We start from the raw sequence: 15,608 nt of genomic DNA on the forward strand, positions 1-15,608 counted from the left end.
GAGTCACAATCCAGTGAGGGAGATAGACAAGATATTAAAGCATGAGAATATAGCACAATACTGGGCTATCTAGAAGAGGAGCTATATTTATTTAAGTATGTGAATCCAGGGAGAGGCTTTATTCCATCTATTTCCAATGGATTCCTGTAAAGGTGACACGGGAATATTGGGATTTATAATAAGAAACATATATTTGGTCTTTGTCCTGTTTGTGACATAGAACTCCTAAAATCTTTAGTATTTCTTATGATGAGAGTCATAAACGTGTCTTGTTATGTTAATGAGGTGACTTTTGGAAAGCACCTAGGATGGGAGCTGATTGCCAGTGAAGTCAACAATGTGGTTAGAGGGTTAGTACTTTTAGTCCCACCCCCGACTGCTGGGGAGGAGTGAAGGGCAGTAGCTTGAGTTCAATTGCCATTGGCCAATGAGTTAGTCACTCATCTCTATGTAATGAAGCCTTTATATAAATTCAAGGTGGCTGGGAGAGTTGCCGAGTTGATGGATATTTGGTGAGAGTGGCCATGTTCCTTCCCATGTACCTCACCCTGTGCATTTCTTTGATCTCTTTTTGCGATAAGCCAGTAATCTAGTAAGTAAAATGTTTCTTCGAGTTCTGTAAGCTGCTCTAGCAAATTAATTTAACCCAGGGAGGGTATCCTGAGAACCTCTGATCTATAGCTAGTTGGTCAGGAGCCCAGGTGATAACCTATACTTTCCACTGTCATCTGATGCATGGGGAGTGGGGTGGGGAATAGTCTTATAGGATTAAGCCCTTAACCTGTGAGTCTGATGCCATCTCCCAGTAGGTAGTGTCAGAATTTAGTTAAATTATTGGACACCCCACTGATATTGGAGAATTGCTTGATAGGGGATACCCTCCCCCAATGGAATTTGCAGTTAACAGTTGAATCCTAATAGAAGGATCTTAAGTTTTAATTGGTACTAGAATTCTTTTACACGTGAAACTGGTTTTGAAGGCCTGAGAGTTATCAGGTGGAAATGGAGTGGTGGTGGAATGAGATGAATGTACCAGGCAGAGGAAACAGGTTCTGCACAGGCTCTGTGGACTTGTGAAAAGATAGGATCACCTGTTGAACTATAGTGGATTAATATGATTGGAACATGGGATAAGTCTGGGGGAAGAGAAGAAGAATGAGAGTGGTGTTAGAAGCAAATTTATAAAAACCCTTGTATGACACATCCTAAAATTTATGTGCCGGGTTATAGCTGTTACCCCTTGACTTTGATCTGAGGAACATTTCTTTCTTTTTCATGAAAACACACTCACCAATTCAATAAGGAGAAGCCCACTGAATAAATGGAATTTACTGAACATAGTGCTTTTCTGGTGGCCTATTTAATAAAATTGCTGAGCTCTTCTAACAACCAAACCATTACTAATTTAATTCTTTTGATCCACACCCTAACACATACATGTTCAGGATTTAAAAAAAAAGAGAATTAATATCTCACATACCATTTGAGCCATTCTGCAGAATCAGATTTATACAAACAAAAGTAAAAGGATTTAAGTATATATGCTCAGGAATGATAAATGTCCTGTTGAGTGTAGCAGCAAAAAAGAAACCAAGAAATCCTGAGTGTCTCAATAGCAGAATGCTTGAATAAATGTGATATCTGTTTTTTTTATGATTTATTATACAGCAGTTAAACAAATCCTACATTAGATCTATTGATTTAAGGGATTACCATGGTGTTTTGTTAAGTGAGAAGAGAATGAGCTGATGATGGCCTTAGTATGCCAATGCCTCCCTTACTCAAGTTTTGGGGTGACACCTTATTCAGGAATGACTTGAATTGTATTTCCATTCATGTTTTGGCTGATATTTTCTTTTTTCTCCATGTTGGATCTCCTTTCTCTTTGAATGATGGCCTTCTCTACATCACTAATTTGTGCTTGTGATGTATTGTTTCTTTTTTTTTTTTTTTTAACGTTTATTTATTTTTTTGAGACAGAGAGAGACAGAGCATGAACGGGGGAGGGGCAGAGAGAGAGGGAGACACAGAATCGGAAGCAGGCTCCAGGCTCTGAGCCATCAGCCCAGAGCCTGACGCGGGGCTCGAACTCACGGACGGCGAGATCGTGACCTGGCTGAAGTCGGACGCTTAACCGACTGCGCCACCCAGGCGCCCCAATATTGTTTCTTACTGATGTTAGGATTGCAAAACTAATTTCGAAAAGAGCATGGTTTCTTCACTTTTAATTTCTCTGCATTCATTTAGTGTTTAAAGTACACTTTTCTCCCCTTCGATCTCATCAAATTTCAACTACCACATTCCTGTTTCTCTAGATGATATATTATTTGCATCTGCACAGATCCACATAATGCTAAAACCCTGGAGGTGTGATTATCCTGAAACACAAATTAACATTTGCATCAGCTGTCTGCAAGGGTGGTGAAAAATGCTTTTGCAGTGTTGCTGCCCTGGAAGAAGTTTAATAAATTTTCCTAAATATAGATAGAGAAGAATACTTTCTGACTTAACTACTATAAGATTTTTTTTATTATTATTCAGAGGCTTTTCCTTTTGACTGTCTTCACTTTTTCATTACCATATGTTCCAGAATGAGAAATTAAAATTATTTTACTTTGTGTTTTTGCTGTTTGCATCTTTAAGTGGGCATCATTAAATATTTTATGGAAATTGTTCAACTTAAGTAGTAATTAAAGGAGCCTGTTTCCTTTTTTTAAAAATTTTTAAAAAATGTTTATTTATTTTTTGACAGAGACAGAGACAGAATGTGAGTGGGTTGGGGCAGAGAGAGAGGGAGACACAGAATCTGAAACAGGCTCCAGGCTTCGAGCCATCAGCACAGAGACTGATGTGGGGCTTGAACTCACAGAGCTGTGAGATCATGACCTGAGCCGAAGTCAGACGCTCAACCCACTGAGCCACCCAGGCGCTCCAAAAGAGTCTGTTTTCTAAAATCGTGCGTGGTATTAATGATCTTTTAAATGTGATGTTCAAAATTCCAGTATTTTTCTTTCCTTTATACTTTCCTACAGAATATTGTATATGTGGGCTTGAGCCTGTTAGCATTTGATAGGAAAATGTCTTCAAGACACAGTATTCAGACTGGCTCTGCCAGACCTCTGGATTTCTTCATCTTGCTTTTTCCTCACATTTTTTGGTCATCTTATAGCTCCTGTAACCTAATCATATACTGAATAAGACAACGGGAAAGAATCTTAAACTCAAATGGTCTGTTATTTTTTCATGTGTTTAAAAAGTAGGTTAATGGTATAAGAAAAACTGAAATAATGTGCTAAGATATTTTAGATTGTCTACAATTTTAAATCACTCAGGTTACCCTTCTTTCTCCTTTCTCATGCAGAATTTCAAGTACTATCAGTTGAGTTAATTATATTTTCCATTTTGTTAATTTTTTCCTCAGAGTCCTAATTTTTTTATAACCTTGGACCTGTTGATCTACTGTAATGTGCATGGTCTTTAGCCATTTCTGAGAAAGCTGTAGCAGACCAATCTTTGTTTTTCTTCTATGCTCTACTTAATGAAGATTATGAAGAAGCTTGTAGTAGCACTACCATTTGTGATTTCATTATATTAAGTGAGTGCCAGTTTTTTTTCATATGGTCACTGATGATTGGGGCTTTAGCTGTTCTATATAATAAGGATAGAAGTCTTTGAAAACACTGTCATCTTTGAATCTAATTAAGTACAGAATGATATAACCATTATTAATGAACGACTCCTTTTTTTTCAATTTAATTTAAAATCTAGAGCTTTTCTTTACTTCCCCAAATAATTGTACTTGTGGTCAAAAGCATAATAAGTTAGAATATTGATTAATTGTGAAGAAAACCATAAATCTCATTTTCATTATTGTTTATATTATTAATACCATAGAAGAATCACATGAGAGAATAGGCATGGTAAGGCCAAGTTGTACATAGCCATTACTTGGTCAAGTTTCTTTGAGAGTTGGATATATTCTCCCTCGACTCTCAGAGCTAATGTTAAGTGCAGGGAAGGCAAAGCAGAAAGCTCTGATCCCAAGTTAGCTTACTCAGGCACCAGAGACCCCTCTTCCCATCCAGGTTTTCTTTCAGGAAGCAATATCTGGTTGAAATTCACAAACATTTTGTGAATTTAATATTGTATACAGACTTGGAAAGATATTTTTCCCCTTGTACCATAATGTTGTCAGCTGTGTTTATGAATTCTGGTGACCTTGGAGAGTGTATTTTTCCCCTTTGGTACCCATCAGGAACAGAAAGACTCCAAGAAAATATTGCATTCATAAGGGACAGTTTGAATGTAACCAAACAGATGTTTCAAAAACATACTTTTCTTAATCAAATATGGTCTGTGATGCACAGAATATCACAGGGTTTGATAAAAGCCTAGACTACAGACGCCTCATTGAGCTGAAATACAAGTGTGGCATGGCTTGTTAACAGAGCTTAACAGCTTGTATACTCTTTCACCCTGTTACATGCCTAATAGAGTAATAAAAATGTATGAGGGATAAAAAAACGTTCTGATTTGTGAAACACAAAATCTCTGCTGTGAATTAGAATATTTTTTGGAGTTACAACTACATTTTTTGTACGTAATTTAAACTGCAACTAACTAGCAGTTTGTAGAGAGCTAATGCACATGCATGTATGTTTTATTTACATATGTGTGTCTATTTACCTTTCACCATCATTGATATACATGCACACTTTGTTTTTAACCAGGATAAGGTTTTCTTTCTAAATTAAGTTTTTAGTAAAGTGACTAACTGTTTTATTAATAGGCCTCTCAGCACTCACACCCACCCACCAAGAAAACAACCAAAAATATTTAGAGTTTTAAATAAATTAAATCTTTTGTTAACATGCCTCATTATTTAGCAACTACTTGTGAGAATGAAATTATGTGTATTGTTAAGGATGAAAACACTTTCCAAATGTTGGCACTATTATCAAACTCTTAAAAATAACTTAAAAGCAGCTCATAAAAATTTGTATCATAATCTTTGAGTAGTTATTACATTTCTCCAAACATTTCCCCTGCATTAGGTTTGCCAAGGTAATAAGGAACAGAAAGTTTGTTTAACTCTTTTTCCTAAAGTGGGATGAATGACTTTTAGAGACTAACTTCGTGCTGTGGAATGATCTATTCTAACTATACAGGTCAAAATTGATTTTTGTAATCACTGAAGAGTTACAAAGAAAATGGTAGCTAAATATCCATGAACCAAAATACATTTCCCTCCCTTCTTTTCCCCTTTTATTTCTAGTATTCACAAACCTAGGGTAAACCTTAATAGGTAATTCATATTTTTTCAAAATTACAACTTTATTTTACAATTATTATTATAATTTCACAATGTATGTAATAACCTTTTCTTCTAAATAACAGGGTTTTAGAAATTATTGCAGTTAGTTCAAGTTTATATATTCAGATCTTGCAAGAATTGGAGATCTATGCTAAAAATATATTTTTTGGTGCAGTGCCCAACTGGCTCAGTCTTTGGAGCATTCAACCCTTGATCTTGGAGTTTAAGTTCAAGCCCCACATTGGATGTAGAAACTATTTGAAAATGAAATCTTAATATATATATATATATTTTTCTTTTAGATACTTTTTGTTTAGATAGTACTATAAATTTCATGATATGAGTATTTAATTAATATATAAATTTAAAATTTAGAAATGGATATTTTATGAGCATGTCATTTTTCATGATTATGAGCATAATGCATGGTCACTGGCAAATAAAAACAAAACAAAACTCTACAAATATAGGAGGATCCATTACTCAAATTAGGTCTATCCACCTAGGAATAACCACTGTTATGGTTTTTAATATATACATCCATACTTTTCTAATATACCTCTATATGTTAGATATATATTAATATCAACATTATTCTATTATTTTACTGATATATTTGATGACATGTATTTATTACACATGTATTTACATGTAAACATATGTACCTATGTAATCCAAAAAGGTTTTATAGTATACACATAATTTTATAACCAACCTTATATTTGCTTATGGGAATTAAGAATAAGAGCTAGAACTTGAGTCTTTATAGGAAGGTAGAGAAGACAGCCATGCCATTAGTTTAAGCTTTTACTTTATTCTTTTACCAAAAAAAAAAAAAAATTCTTACCCTATAAATACAGTAAAAGAAGAATAAAGAAAAATCATTTTATTTAAATAAACTCTAATAAGTCTGTGTTCTCAGTTTTACCCATTGTACCATTTATAAACTATATCTATCTTAAAGCCTTCTTTATTTCTTCCTTTTCCTTGAAATATTACAGGGATATATATATATATATATATATTTCCATATATATATATTTCCATATATATATATTTCCATATATATATATTTCCATATATATATTTCCATATATATATTTCCATATATATATATTTCCATATATATATTTCCATATATATATTTCCATATATATATATATTTCCATATATATATATTTCCATATATACATATTTCCATATATATATATTTCCATATATACATATATATACATACATATATATATTCTCTTGCCTTATATCAATATTTATGATGGTTGAGGACATGGTAGGTAGGTGCTTAATAATGAATTGATAATGTATATGGTACCTTTCTGGGATGGGGCATCTCTGTTCATATAAACATGAAGGCTTCAGGAGCAGTGACATTTTCTTTACTTGTGAATCCCATGAGCATTTAATGAATGAAATATTTATTTCAATCCTTTTATGGCCTTGCAGAATATTTCAGAATATCCTCTAAAAGTATATAGAAGAAAATTTGCTTTTTTGGAAAATTCTGCTTTTGGAGGGAGACGAGGCCTATAAATCTTTTTAGTCTCTTAATATTTTTATTTTAACTTTCCTTAGATATTATCCTTTTAAATTATAGGCATCCAAAAATAATAAATAATGTAGAATCTTGTGTCATGCGAATAAGGAGCTATGTTTATTTTTAATTATTAAATTTTTATGTTGCTGAATAATGTGTATACACTGAAAATTCAACTAATTGAAAACATAAAAACTAAAACATTCTGTTATATTAACCCAGATGCATTACATCCATCTGTAGCAAGCATTGAAATCTTTTCTTTAAAAAATATTTTAATTTTAATTTTAATAGACTATATTTTAGAGTAGTGTTATTTAGATTCACAGAAAAAAAATGAGTGGAAAGTACTGAGATTTCCTATATTCTCCATACCTCCATATACAGACTCCCTCCTTCACTCTCAAAGTCTCACACCAGAGTGATGCATTTGTTACAATAGATGAACTACGTTTCCACATTTTTATCATTTAGTGTATAGTTTACGTTAGTGGCCAATCTTGGTGGTGTATGTTCTGTGGGTTTGGACAAATGTATAAGTACTAGCATCTACCATTATAGTATCATCCAGAGTAGTTTCACTGTCTTAAAAGTCATGTATGCTGTACCTATTCATTCGTCTCTTCCCTATACCTGGCAACCGCTGATCTTTTTTATGTCCACAGTTTTGCTTTTTCCAGAATATCATAGAGTTGGAATCATATAGTATACAGCCTTCTCAGATTGCCTTCTTTAACTTAGTAACATGCATTTAAGGTTTCTCCATTTCTTTTTATGGCTTGATAGCTCATTCCTTTTTGGGAACTGAATAATATTCCTATTCCATTGTCTGGATGTACTACAGTTCATTTATCCATTCATTAACTGAGAAACATCTTGGTTGCTCTCAAGTTTTGGCAATTATGACTAAAGCTGCTATGAACATCTGTGTGCAGGTTTTTGTGTTCAAATTGTAAGTGTTCAAATTGTTTGGGTAAATACCAAGTAGTATAACTGCTGGATAATGTGATATGAGTATGTTTCACCAAACTATCTTCCAAGGTGGCTATGCCATTTTGCCTTCTCACCAGCAAGGAATGAGAGTTCCTGTTGCTCCCCATCTTGGCAGCATGTTGTCAGTGTTCTGGATTTTGGCTATTCTAATAGATGTTTTAGTGGTGTGTCATTGTTTTAATTTATAATTCCCTAATGACATATAATGTTAAACTTCTTTTCATAGACTTATTTGCCATCTGTATATATTCTCTGATGAAGTTCAACCCTTTAGGCTATTTTTCAATTGGGTTGTTTATCTTATTGTTGAATTTTAAGATAACAGTCTTGTAAGATAGATCTTCTACAAATATTTTCTGTGTCTTCTTGTCTTCTTCAATTGTCTGTGTCATATTGTATGAGTATGGAAATTATATCTTTCAAGGATTTCATCCATATTATCTAAGTTACAAAATTTTGGGGCCAAGGTTGTTCATAATATTCCTTTAATGTCCATGGGATCTATAGTGATGTCCCTTTTTTCCATTTCTGAAAAAAAATGACTTGAGGTATTTACATTTTATCTCTTTTCTTCCCAGTTAGCCAATTAGAAGCTTATCAATTTTATTGATCTTTCGAAGAACTAGCTTTTGCTTTTGTTGGTTTTCTCTATTGATTTCCTGTTTTTGATTTTATTGATTTCTGCTGTAATTTTACTATTTATTTTCTTTTTCTTTGATTTTCATTTACTCTTCCTTTCATAGCTTCCTAAAGTGGAAGCCTAGATTACTGATGCTAGATCTGTGTTTTTTTTTTTTTAAATAAATGTGTTCAGTGTTCTAAATTTCCCTATAAGCCCTGCTTTCCCTGCATCTTACACATTTTGATGAATTGTATTTCTATTTTCATTTAATAGAAAATATTGAAAAATTTCTCTTGAGATTTGTTCTTTGACACCTATATTATTTACAAATGTTTATTCAACCTCCCAAGTGTGTTGGGATTTCCTAACTATTATTAAGCTACTGATTTCTAGTTTAATTCCATTGTGGTCTGAGAGCAGACATTGTATGATATCTATCCTTTCAAATTTATTAAGGGGTGTTTTATGGCTCAAATGCAGTCTAAGCGAATGTTGTATGTAAACTTGTGAAGAATGTATATTCTGCTGTTATTGAATGAAATAGTTGCTAGAAACAGTTGATAGTTATATTCAGTTGATTGGTGGTGCTGTTGAGATCAACTATGTCTTACTGCTTTTCTGCCTGCTGATCTGTCCATTTCTGATAGAGGGGTGTTGAAGTCTCCAATTATAGTAATGGATCCATCTAATTCTCCTTACAGTTTATCTTTTTTTTTTTTTAATTTACATATTTTGACACTCTCTTGTTAGGTGCAAACACACTAATGATTACGTCTTCTTGGAGAATTGACCTGTTTATTATTATATAATCCTTTTTTTCCCCAACAACTTTACTTGCTCTGAAATCTGCTTTGATTGAAACTAATATAGCAACTCCTACTTTCTTTTGATTAGTGCCACCATGGTATATCTTCCTTCAAGAATTTACCTTTAATCTACATGTTTTCATATTTAAAGTGTGTTTCTTAAAAAATATTAAAATGGATTTCTTGTATACAACATATAGGTTTTTTTTTTGAACCACTCTGATAATGTCAGTCTTTTAACTGATGTATCTTTACCATTGATGGTTGAAGTGAGTATTGATATAGTTGAAGCAAAAGCTACTATATTTGTTATTATTTTATATTGATTGCCCTTGCTCTTTATTCTTTTTGTCTTCCACTCTTCTCTGCCATATGTGGTTTTATTTTAGCATTTTATATGATCCCATTTTCTTTCCTTTTTAGCATACAAGTTAGACTTAATTTTTTTTAAGTGCTTGGCCTAGAATTTACAATACATATTTACACCTAATCCAAGCCCACTTTAGGATAACGTTATATCAGCTCACAGATAGTGTGAGTACCTTCTAGTATCAAAATTACCTTAATTCATCTCTCCTAACCCTTATTGCTGTCACTCATTTCTTTTATACAATAAGTATATGTAGTGAATACATTGTTAGATTCAATGTATGAACAAACATTAGATCAATTTGAACAAACCTTAGATCAATTATGAATAAGAAAAATAGCAGTTTTAGTTTTAATTAATAGTTTTAATTTCATCTTTACCTATTCCTTCTCTAATTATGTGGATTCTAGTTTCTGACTGATATTATTTTCTGCCTCTATGAAGAACTTTTAACATTTCTTTCAAGACAAGTTTTACTGGCAACAAATTCCCTCAATTCTTGTTTGTCTCAGAAAGTCTTTATTTCTCTTTCACTGTTGAGGGATAATCTTGTAGGGTGCAGAATTCTAGATTAATGTTTATTGGTTTTCCTCTCTATGCTTTAAATGTTTCATTCTATTCTACATGGTTTCTGAAAAGAAGTCAGATGTAATTATCTTTGTTCTTCTATAGGTAGATATATTTTCCCTTGCCTTCTTTCAAGATTTTTTTTCTTATACATTGTCTATCTATTCTTGAATGCTTTATAATTTATCCATTAGGTCTTGGCACATTAATCATAGTTGCTTTAAATTCCCAGTTTGATGATTCCCAAATCATTACCAGATATGATTCTGGTTCTGATGTTTGCTCTGCCTCTTAATACTGCATTTTTGCCTTTTAGTATGTGTTATAATTTTGTCTGGACAGCCAGAAATGTTAACCTCTTATGGTGGCTTCTGCTCTAGTAAGTTGTGATTATTGGTACAGGCATATCTTAGAGATCTTGTGTGTTTGGTTCCAGAACACCACAATAAAGCAAATATTGCAATAAATACAGTAAAATGAATTTTTTAGTTTGGTATAAAAATTATGTTTTGGGGGCACCTGGGTGGCTCTGTCAGATAAGTGTCCAATTCTTAGTTTCATTTCAGGTCACAACCTCACAGTTCATGAGTTCAAGCCCTGCATTGGGCTCTGTGCTGACAGTGCAGAGTCTGCTTGGGATTCTCTCTCTCTCCTTCTCTCTTTGCTCCTCCCCAGCTCACTCTGTCTCTCAAAATAAATAAATAAACTTCAGAAAAAAATTTAAAAAATAAATAAAATTTGTTTTCACTTTACAGTAACCAATATGTGTGCTAAAAATCATCTGACCTTTCAGTAAGTTGCAATCTTTTTGCTATGGAGGGTCTTACGTTGATATTGATGGTTGCTGACTGATCAGGAAAGTGACTGCTGAACGTTGGGAAAGCTGTGTCAATTTCTTAAAATAAGACAACAGGAAATTTGCTGCAGCAACTGACTCTTCCTTTCACAAATCATTTCTCTGTAGCAAGTGATGCTGTTTGATAGCATTCTTTCAAAATTGGAGTCAGTCCTCTCAAATCATGTTACTGCTTTATCAAATAAATCTATATAATAGTCTAAATCCTTTGTTGTCATTTCAATAATTTTCATAGTGTCTTTATCAGGAGTAGATTCCATCTCAAGAAACCACTTTCTATGCTCATCCTGAGAAGGAGCTCCTCACTACTCAAATTCTATCATGAGATTGTAGCAATTCAGGACTTATCTTCAGGCTCTACTTCTAATTCTACTTCTCTTGCAATATCCACCACATTTGTAGTTATTTTATTCACTGAAGGCTTAAACTCCTTAAAGTCATCCATGAAGAGTGGAAGCAACTTCTTCAAAAATTTCAGTCATGTTGATATTTTGACCTCTTCCCATGAATTGCAGATTCTCTCAATGGCATCTAGAATGAATACTTTCTAGAGGCTTTCAATATACTTGGCCCAGATCCATCAGGGGATCCCCATCTATGGCAGCTATAGCACTATGAAATGTATTTTTTTAATAATAAGACCTGAAAGTCAAAATAACTCCTTGATCCATGGGCTGCAGAGTGGATGTTGTATTAGCAGGTATGAAAACAATATCAATCTGATTGCCATCTCCATCAGAACCCTTGGGTGACAGGTGCAATTGGCAATGAGCACTAATCTCTTGAAAATAATCTTTTTTTTTTTGTCTTGGGCAGTAAATCTCAACAGTGGGATTAAAATATTCAGTAAACTATGTTAACAAATGTGCTGTCATCCAGGTTTTGTTGTTCCATTAATAGAGAACAGACAGAGTAGATTTAACATAATTCTTAAGGGCCCTGAGATTTTTGGAATGGTACATGAGCATTGGCTTCAGCTTAAAGTCACCAGCTGCATTAGTCCCTAACAAGAGATTCAGCCTGTTCTTTGAAGCTTTGAAGCTAGGTATTTACTTCTCTATTGCTATGAAAGTTCTATATGTCTTATTCTTCCAATAGAAAGCTGTTTCATCTATATCGAAAATCTGATCTGTAGTGTAGCCACCTTCATCAATTATCTTTTTTCAAATATACTTTATTGTCAAATTGGCTAACATACAGTGTGTACAGTGTGCCTTTAGTTTTGCAGGTAGATTCCCATGGTTCATCACTTACATACAACACCCAGTGCTCATCCCAAAGTGCCCTCATCAGTGACCATCACCCACTTTCTCCTCTCCCACAACTTCCCCATCAATCCTCAGTTGGCCCTCTGTATTTAAGAGTTTCTTATGGTTTGCCTCCCTCCCTCTCTGCTTGCACCATATTTTTCCCCCCTTCCCGCATGGTCTTCTGTTAAGTTTCTCAAGAACCACATATGAGTGAAAACATATGATATCTATCTATCTCTGACTGACTTATTTCATTTAGCATAATACCTTCCAGTTCCATCCACATTGCTACAAATGGCATGATTTCATTCTTTCTCATTGCCAAGTAGTATTCCATTGTGTATAAACCACATCTTCTTTATCCATTCATCAGTTGATGGACATTTAGGCTCTTTCCATAATTTGGCTATTGTTGAAAGTGCTGCTGTAAACATTGGCGTACAAGTGTCCCTATGTATCAACACTCCTGTACTCATTGGGTAAATTCCTAGCAGTGCTATTGCTGGGTCATAGGGTAGATCTAGTTTTAATTTTTTGAGGACCCTCCACACTGTTTTCCAGAGCAGCTGCACCAGTTTGCATTCCCACCAACAGTGCAAGAGGGTTCCCATTTTACCACATCCTCGCCAGCATCGATTGTTTCCTGATTTATTCATTTCAGCCACTCTGACCTGTGTGAGGTGGTATCTCAGTGTGGTTTTGATTTGTATTTCCCTGATGATGAGTGACATTGAACATCTTTTCATGTGTCTGTTGTGCATCTTGATGTCTTCTTTGGAAAAGTGTCTATTCATGTCTTCTGCCTATTTCTTCACTGGATTATTTGTTTTTAAGGTGTGGAGTTTGGTGAGTTCTTTATAGATTTTGGATATTCACCCTTCATCCAATATGTCATTTGCAAATATCTTTTCCCATTCTGACAGTTGCCTTTTAGTTTTGTTGATTGTTTCTTTTGCAGTGCAGAAGCTTTTTATCTTGATGAGGTCCCAAAAGTTCATTTTTTGCTTTTAATTCCCTTGCCTTTGGATATGTGTTGAATAAGAAATTGCTGTGGCCAAGGTCAAAGAGGTTGTTGCCTGCTTTCTCCTCTAGTGTTTTGATGGTTTCCTGTCTCACATTTAGGTGTTTCATCCATTTTGAGTTTATTTTTGTGTATGTTGTGAGAAAGTGGTCTAGTTTCATTCTTCTGCATGTCGTTGTCCAGTTTTACCAGCATCATTCCTAAAAAGACAGTCTTTTTTTTCCAGTGGGTACTCTTTTCTGCTTTGTCAAATATTAGTTGTCCATTTTTGGGTATAATTCTGGGTTCTATGTTCTCTTCCATTGGTCTATGTGTCTGTTTTTTGTGCTAATACCATGCTGTCTTGATGATTACAGCTTTATGGTAGAGGCTAAAGTCTGGGATTATGATGCCTCCTACTTTTTTTTTTTTCTTCAGTATTACTTTGGCTATTCGGGCTCTTTTGTGGTTCCATACAAAATTTAGCATTGTTTGTTCTAGCTTTGAGAAGAATGCTGGTGGAGTTTTGATTTGGATTGCATTGAATGTGTAGATTGCTTTGGGTAGTATTGACACTTTAACAATATTCTTCTAATCCATGAGCACAGAATGTTTTTTCCATTTCTTTGTGTCTTCTTCAATTTCCTTCATAAGTTTTCTATAGTTTTCAGCATACAGATATTTTACATCTTTGGTTAGGTTTATTCCTAGGTATTTTATAATTCTTGGTGAAATTGTAAATGGGATCAATTTCTTTATTTCTCTCTCTGTTGCTTAATTACTGGTGTATAGAAATGCAACTGATTTCTGTACATTGATTTTGTATCCTGCGACCATGCTGAATGCATGTATCAGTTCTAGCAGACTTTTGGTGGAGTCTTTTGGGTTTTCCATGTAGAGTATCATGTTGTCTGTGAAAAGTGAAAGTTTGCCTTCCTCTTTGCCAATTTAGATGCCTTTTATTTTATTTTGTTGTCTGATTGCTGATGCTAGGACTTCCAACACTATGTTAAACAGCAGTGGTAAGAGTGGACATCCCTGTTGTGTTCCTGATCTCAGGGGAAAAGTTCTCAGATTTTCCCCATTGAGGATGATATTAGCTGTGGGCTTTTCATATATGGCTTTTATAATGTTTAGGTATGTTTCTTCTATCCCAACTTTCTTGAGGGCTTTTATTAAGGAAGGATGCTGTATTTTGTCAAATGCTTTTTCTGCATCTATTGACAGGATCATATCATTCTTATCCTTTCTTTTATTCATGTGATTTATCACATTGATTGATTTGCAAATATTGAACCAGCCCTGCAGTCCAGGAATGAATCCCACTTGATCACGGTGAATAATTCTTTTCATATGCTGTTGAATTCGATTTGCAGGTATCTTGTTGAGAATTTTTGCATCCATGTTCATCAGGGATTTTGGCCTGTAATTCCCCTTTTTTTTGTGGGGTCTCTGTCTGGTTTGGGAATCAAAGTAATGCTGGCTTCATAGAATGAGTCTGGGAGTTTTCCTTCCCTTTCTATTTTTTGGAACAGCTTGAGAAGGATAAGTATTAACTCTGCTTTAAATGTCTGGTAGAATTCCCCAGGGAAGCCATCTGGTCCTGGACTCTTATTTGTTGGGAGATTTTTGATAACTGATTCAATTTTCTTCACTAGTTATGGGTTTGTTCAAATTTTCTGTTTCTTCCTGTTTGAGTTTTGGTAGTGTGTAAGTATCTAGGAATTTGTCCATTTCTTCCAGGTTGTCCAGTTTGTTGGCATATAATTTTCATAGTATTCACTGGTAATTGTTTGTATTTTTGAGGGATTGGTTGTGGTAAGTCCAATTTCATTTGTGATTTTTATCTATTTGGGTCCTCTCTCTTGAAAAGTCTGGCTAGGGGTTTATCTATTTTGTTTATTTTTGCAAAAAACCAGCTGTTAATTTCATTGATCTGTTCTACTTTTTTTTTTTTTTTGATTTTACATTGTTTATTTCTGCTCTAGTCTTTATTATTTCTCTTCTTCTTCTGGCCTTGGGGTTTCTCTGCTGTTCTGCTTCTAGTTCCTTTAGGTGTGCTGTTAGATTTTGTACTTGGGATTTTCCTTGTTTCTTGAGATAGGCCTCGATTGCAATGTATTTTCCTCTTGGGACTGCCTTTGCTGCATCCCAAAGGGTTTGGATTGTTGTGTTTTCATTTTCATTTGTTTCCATATATTTTTTAATTTCTTCTTTAATTGCCTGGTTGACCCATTTATTCTTTAGTAGGATATTCTTTAACGTTCATGCATTTGGA

This window comes from Puma concolor, chromosome B1, assembly GCF_028749965.1.
Source record: "Puma concolor isolate L17-30 chromosome B1, mPumCon1.1.hap2, whole genome shotgun sequence".
NCBI classification, from domain to species: Eukaryota; Metazoa; Chordata; class Mammalia; order Carnivora; family Felidae; genus Puma; species Puma concolor.